At 42.2% G+C, this 7,696-nt stretch overlaps 1 pseudogene; it reads right to left on the reverse strand.

Moving 5' to 3' along the window:
- LOC102761032 overlaps window positions 1-4,334 on the reverse strand; it is a 20,620-nt pseudogene extending 16,286 nt beyond the window's left edge.
- Between the last annotated feature and the right edge of the window lie 3,362 nt (window positions 4,335-7,696).

The raw sequence follows: 7,696 nt of genomic DNA on the forward strand, positions 1-7,696 counted from the left end.
AAAGAAGATGTAAAACTGTCATAATTCACAGATGACATGATACTGTACATAGAAAACCCTAAAGATTCCATCAAAAATTTATTAGACTTAATAAATGAATTCAGCAATGTAGCAGGATGCAAAATTAATGCCAATAAATCTATGGCATTTTTATACACCAATAGTGAACTTACAGAAAGAGATTAAAAAAACAATCCCATTTACCATGCACCAAATAATTTGAGAAACTAAGTTTTTAAAGGAGAACACTTTCTTTTAAAAATCATTTTGCTAGGAGATTCATTTTCTATTTCCATTCTCTTCTTGCCAATGTGCCAGTGTTTGGCCCTGTCTTTTCATTAATCAATGATGAATTTAAATGGTTTTGATAAATGCAATCTACCAGGAAAACAAGTGACTTTATAAGTCAATTCAATAGTATCTTGTGTGTGTGTGAGAGAGAGAGAGAGAGAGAGAGAGCGAGAGAGAGAGAGAGAGAGAGAGAGAGGCCATGTGAGAAAGCAGTGATGGTCAGTGTGGCTTTCAGAATCTAGTTAACAAGTTGCTACTGGCTACGGCTCTTATAAAGTGGAGAATGGGAAGACATTTTTATACATAACTGGCACTAAAGATAGGTTTTCAAAAATTGAAAAATTAAAACCAACAGCAGACACATTTTTAGGAGAATCAGGATTAGAACAGGGTCTCTTCGGGATCACTGTCAGTTACAGTGTTATTTACTATTTGCATGTACAGACAGAATAGACATTTCTGGACAGTGAAATACCAAATGGGTAAGGGGCGTGCTGTAAAGGCTATAGGGACTGACAGAAATACCCCAGGGAAGGTCAAGTTAAGGTGTATGGTAATGTCTTTAGAGGGAAGGGACTCCAACTACAGAGTCCACCATCAGTCATAACCCAGGATAGGTCATTTCTATGGTTCCTGCCACCTGAACCCAACACAGAGCTGTGGTCATAACAGTTATGAAGGAGGCACACGTGGAAGGAAAAGAACATCACAGCACCTGGCCTGTGCCTTATACAATGCTTTAAAAAAGTAACTCTTTTTGTAAGCGGTCATAGAATTATAGACTTTTCTCCTAATGTAGTAACTACTGAAGAAGTGTTGAAATACCAGAGTTCTACATATACATATTTTTGTTGGCCTTCTCATAACATGGTAAGGAAATCCATGCATTTTGGCTCTTCAACTTATTTCCTGAGACTAACAGCAAGGACAATGACCAAGACCGCCCTCAACAGTCCTCTGGTGTCTGCCAGGGACAGAGCTCAGACCTAGATGGAAAGGATCCATTTAGTTCACCCAAATGCTGGGAACACAGAAAGGAACGTCTAGAGGTTGTTGTACCTTTTCTTTGGTTAACGGTCTGTAAAAGTTTAAAATGATAAATGTTGATGTTTGTGATGGAAGACCTTTATTTCTCCCTATATACTTTTTGTATATTTAAAAATGTAGGAAGAAAAATATTTCCCCTTAAGTGTCACCTTTCCTCCATCAACCAAATAAAGAGAAAACATGTCTGGCCTATTTGAGAGAAGCCAGGGTGCACCCTGCTGTTTCGGGGTAATTTAATTATGCCGTGACTCACCAGGTTCTCATTTAGTCAGAGAACTGTGAAAAATGAAATCAACACTGCGGACAAGTTATGGCAAGGGGCAGGATTTAGAAAATTATCTTGCTGTCTTCCCTCGTGGCCCCTAAGCCCAGCATTCTGCATGTTGTCAGGAAGCACTTGCCAGTGGGAATGACGAGGTGATGCAACATGGGAATGCACTCAGTTTACCTCTGCCTGTTGGCATCCTTCTGTGTCTGCTTATGGTTTTTGTGACCAAGAGGGTTATTATTTTTTTCAGAGGTTATTTTAAAGTGAGAAGACAGTTTTAGAAATGCTATGGCCCTGGAAATGCATGAAGTCATTCTCAGATTACTCCATGAGGTAGACACCAGTAATCATCTTGATTGGGTCCTGGCTGGGGCACAAATTTTAAGTAACTCTCCTAAAGCGATGCCCCAGACAGGCCCAGAGCCACGTCTGAAACCCAAGACTCTGACTCCACAACCGCTGCCATGAAGAAACCCTGCCTGTGCGAACACTGGCGCCAGGTGGGCAAACAGCGAAGCACTGGTGGCAGCCTGAGGCCCACAAGCTGGCCTGAGACGGGCAGTGAAACCTGTGGTTTAAGGGAGCTCCTTGGTTTTAGTGCAAACCTCTACACATGTGCCTTGCCTGACTTTCCTCCTCAATCCTGAAACGATAAAGGAATATAGAAATGAATACACTTGTAAGAGTGGAGAGACTGGGAGGTGGTCATTTGGGAACTAGAAACTAACCATTTTCTGGAAGTCTGAAAGGACAGCACGTTTTTTAAAATGTCATTTTGTTCAACACTGTTTCGTTATAATGTGAAAGAGATGCTGTAGGAACTCAACTTGTTTACCTCAGTGAGCCTAGGGGACAATTGGCTTCATTACATGTCATTTCACTGAACTCATAGAACCTACTGGCGACATTGAGTGAGGACGCATTGTACATGGAAATCTGTCCATGAGAAAGAAGACCAGGAGGAAACCAAGATGCAGGTGAAAGCTAAACTCCCCAGGAGAACCCTGGAGCCCACTAAGCTCAGTAACGGAGGATAGGTGTGAAAGAAGCAAAATAAAATAGGAGTCTCTCTATAGAGAAATACAAATACCATACGGTTTCACTTACGCGTGGAATCTAAAGAACAAAACAAATGAACCAAAAAACCCAGAAACAGAGTAGCAGATACAGAGAACAACTGATGGTTGCCAGAATGGAGGGGGTTAGAGGCTTCGTGAAAAAGGTGACGGGATAAGCAGTACAAACTGGTAGCTACAGAATAAACACACGAATGTAAAGCACAGCACAGGGAATATTGTAATAACTATGGATGGTGCCTGGTGGTACTAGACTGATCAGGGGATTACTTTGTAAATTACATAAATGTCTAACCACTATTTTGTGCACCTGAAACTAATATCGTATGTCAACTGTAATGTAAAAATTTAAAAAAGGAGTCTCTCTATAGAGTGAACACATGAGCAAACACGCCTTCCACCCCCGCCGCCACCACACACACACACACAGTGCTTACCTCTCCCCATCATAAAACACACTTAACCTTTTCTAAACAAACTATAAAGAGCTGCTTAGAAAAAGCTACAGGTCTTGTGTGGGTGTGGATATCCCAGCAGTCCTCATTCTAGAACTGAGAGAACTCCTAATTCCCTAGGCAGTGCTCTGCCTCTGACCTCAAAGCTCATCCGTCAACAAGGCTGACTCAAAGGGAAATAAAAAGGAGAGGAAGGGAGATTCCAATCAGCCCCTCATTCAGGGGAAACCACTATGAGAAAAGCACAGGTTCATAGACAACAGAAGGAACCCATACAAAGTACTTGGTCTAATCAGTTTTTCATTCTTAAATTTGAGCGAACAATCACTGATTACTGGCCATGTGAAGATAATCAGCAGCAAAGGAAAAAAAATGAGGTTAACAGATAAAACTGACCTTTTAATATGTTTCTATTGATTTAATTTTTAAAAAGTTTTTTAGAATATAAAGATGTTCATTTAAATTTCATCACACTATTATAAGCTATTAACGGGAATAGTCATAAATCCGACTTTGTTCTTTTAAAATACATGACTGATTTTGAGGACACAGAAAGAAGCCCTGCGGTCTGGCACTTTTTGGCAATATTATTTACATGAAAAGTCATGATGCCGTGATGTATCTGATCTTCCACAAAGAAGATGGAAAAGGTTCTCTCTGTTGAGATTTCTTATTGAAGCTATTCATGTTTAAATGTAGGAATTACATCTCTTAGCACCAGAGAACGTGACATGATATGTTTAAAAAGCCCCGAAGAGGATCATCAGCAAATGCAATAATGGACATGAGGTGCTGCATCTACTGTCTCATCCTGATCTGACCCGGTCTCTGGTCAGAAGGTTTGAACTCCGGGTGTTCAAAAATGAGCAGCAGGTCACCCAGAGGCAGCCACGCAAAGGCAGAGTCGCTGAGGTAGTCCACTCTCTCAGGGCCTTCTTGGCAGCATTGGCAGCCTGTTACTGAAAGGCTCCAGCCTACAATGCCAGCGATGGCCCAGCAGGTGAGGATCACAGGGAGGAGGGAAGTGATGTGCTTGCTGGCTGTGGCCGGGGACAGGGCTGTGGCCTTGGACAGGGCTGTGGCTGTGGCAGTGGCTGATGCAGCTTTTGTGCTCAGAACTTCATCCTGGGGACACAAAACTTGTTTAAGCCACTTCCTATAGCCTCCAGTTGAGGTCCTAACAAGGAGATCGGTCATAGCTCTGTCACTCGCCAATGTTTTAACAGTCTGCCTTCACCATGCAACACTGTCCAGTTTCCATTCTTTGAGTCAAAGTGAAGAGCTATCTGTCCATCCAACGCAAACTCCCAGGATGCGCTGGTGCATCCATTGGACTCCTGCTTACACATCATGCTGCCCCAGCCTCCAGTTGAGGTCCTAACAAGGAGATCGGCCATAGCTCTGTCACTCGCCAATGTTTTAACAGTCTGCCTTCACCATGCAACACTGTCCAGTTTCCATTCTTTGAGTCAAAGTGAAGAGCTATCTGTCCATCCAACGCAAACTCCCAGGATGCGCTGGTGCATCCATTGGACTCCTGCTTACACATCATGCTGCCCTGTAGGGAGAGGGGGTTGCTGGTTGCAATCCTCTCTGCTTTAATGTCCAGCAGGATCTTCTCGAGCGCTTCCATCACGTATTTCAGAGCGTCTCTCTGTTGATTCCAGGCCTGTGTGGCATTCATCTCCAGAACTTTGATGGGTTTGACCTACTACAGGTATAATGAAGGAATGTGTTTCCATTGACTTGGCCTTGAATTTCACACCATGGCTGTCCATTAGGAGTGACTGTGAATTTATAGCTGAGAGAGATAGCACAGAGTGGAGCAGCCAGTTCCCAAAGCAGAAGCAAGAGCAAGAAGACGGGGCTGAATCCTAGAGACCTTTCCATCTCCACCTAAAGCAGGAGTGCACACACTGGCAGTGAGCCGGCTGCACCCCGCCCCTTGCCGCGCCTGGGCTGCAGGTCCGGATGTCCTCTGGTAGATGAATAAACTGTGATACATCCAGACAATGGAATGGAATGTTACCAGACAATGGAATGTTACTCAGTGCTAAAAAAAGAGAAAAAGAAAAAGAAAAAAAGTGCGCTATCAAGCACTGAAAATTACATGGATGAATCTTAAATGCATATTACTAAGTAAAAGAAGCCAATATGAAAAGGCATACACTGTATGGCTCCAACTACATGACATTCTAGAAAGGCAAAACTATGGGGACAATAAAAAGACCAGTGGTTGCCAAGGGTCAGGAAGCGTGCACTGGGGTGGGTGTAGGGCCTGGCAGAGGATGAAGGAGCAGAGCACAGAGGATTTTGGGGTTGTGAAAATATTCTGTATGACATTAGAATGATGGATGAATGTAATTTAATATTTGTCCATACTCATGCAATGTACAGTATAATGAGAGAACCTTAAGGTACACTATGAACTTTGGGCAATTGTGATGTGTCAATGTTAGTTCACCCTTGGTTTAAAAAAAAAAAGAGAAGAGGTATCATTCTGATCAGTGGTGTTGATAATGTGGGAAGACTCGGCAGCGGGTATATGGGAAATCTCTGACTACCCTCTCAATTTTTTGACAAACCAAAGCTCCTCTAAAAAAATAGTCCTAAAAATAATATTTCTAGAAAACAGAAAAAGTTATGAAAAGAGACTAAGGAATGGTAGTAAAGCATAAGAATAATAGAAAGAATGAGTCTTATGTATCCCAATTTTATGCATCACACATGCTTAAACCTTGCCATGTGATATGTTGGGTTTAAAAGTTCCTAATATGTGGTCGAACATTGGAGCAAATCATCAAATACAACCCTTCTCTAAGGATCTTTAAAAGAATAGAAATTCCTTTTTTGTCGCCAGTGGTTTAAAAGTGGCTCTGCTTTCTTGGGTAAACACCACAGAGACTCTATTCTGTATGTGTGTAAGCCTGTCCTTCAAATTTTTACCATTTGGTTTAAAAATCTGGAAAAAAACTTTTTTGCCGATATTTTACTAAATTTACCCTAAAACACCATATCATACTGTTGCTTTGTAAAAAGGGTGTGAAGTGACTGAAGAAAGAGGCAGACCACTCCAGATTGGTAGGTGGCAGTTCTAATAAGCAAGGGGACTTAGTATGAGGCTTGTCTTAGGCGACAGCAAGACCAGTACGTCTCCACACCCACCTGCCAGAACCTTAAAAATACTATATATGTGGAGGCCTTACCTGGGTTCAGTCCAGATGGTCTCCACACTTTACTCTCTCCGGGTTACATCCTTGAAACAGCTTGGGCTATGGGAGCTGTGGCGGAATATAAGTTGCAAGGATAGGGAGGAGTTACGGAGCCTTGGATGGCCCCAGGCCAGCCCTAGGGTCATCTGGCGGTCAGTCCCATCCAGATTTCCTCCAGCACGTACTGCTGTTCCTAAAGCTGCTTTGCTGGCAATTTAGATGGAAAATTCCACCTTTATTTCCCAGGTTTCCATCAGAGCGCATCTCCTTCTGTCAACAGTAAATGGCATCCATGACCTGTTGATTGTACATTCGTGATCCTTCACAGAAACGCAGTTTTGTCCATCGTGCACATGTCCCGGGTGAAATTATTCCGGACACCTGTTTACTGGCTACTGACGACCTTACATAGGAACACAGCTTGTTTTAGTAACACAGTGGCCCAGGAAGGGAGGTGGGAAAGGGGGTTTTGGATCCAGTGTGGCATGTGTGTGTGTGACAACTTGGACAAGACACCCAACTCCTTAAATCTTTGCTTCCTCAACAGTAAAATGCGAGCATTGACTCAATACTCTCCCTGAATCAGTCTAAATGCCCTGGGAATATTTTCAACATGAAGGGTGAAACATGATCTCCTTTGTTGTATGTCTGGGTATAACAATATAATTAGCTTTTGCTCTACCGTTCACATGAAACAAATTCCTAGGCACCATTACGAACGAACGTCTGTCCTGCCTCGTTGCAGCAGGAAGGCTCATACTTTAGAAGGGAAGCTGCAGTCTTTCTTGCTTCTCAAGCTCTCTAGCTTCCTGGCCTTTTCCCCACTAAGACTCGCGAGCCAACACTGTATTTTTTGGAGGAAAAGAGAACATATTACATGAAGGTGAGAATTAGCTTCACTTAAGAACCCCTTTTGAATGCTTTGGTCTATAACTTGGAAACTTTTTTCCCCTTTTCATTCTTCCATTTTAAATTTTAAAAATGTCAACCGATTAGTTTTTTTATTCACAAAAACAATAAAAATATCAAAAACAGTGATAGTTTGAGATTATACTCCCAAACTTTAAAATGCCAGGCTAACAAATTCCAGAATGTTGAAGCTTATTTATTTTAACTACTAGAAATACATATGTTCATTTTTTTTTGAAAAATCCTCACCCAATGATATTTTTCCATTGATTTTTAGAGAGAGTGGAAGAGAGAAATATCGATGTGAGAGAAACACATCAATTGGTTGCTTCCTGCATGTGCCCTGACCAGGGCCCAGGCTGGGGAAGAGCCTGGTTAGGGCTCATGCAGGAAGCAACCAGTTGAGATGTGTTTCTCTCACTTCAATATTTCTCTCTG

The sequence above is a fragment of the Myotis davidii genome, unplaced genomic scaffold (genome assembly GCF_000327345.1).
Source record: "Myotis davidii unplaced genomic scaffold, ASM32734v1 scaffold159, whole genome shotgun sequence".
Taxonomy (NCBI): domain Eukaryota; kingdom Metazoa; phylum Chordata; class Mammalia; order Chiroptera; family Vespertilionidae; genus Myotis; species Myotis davidii.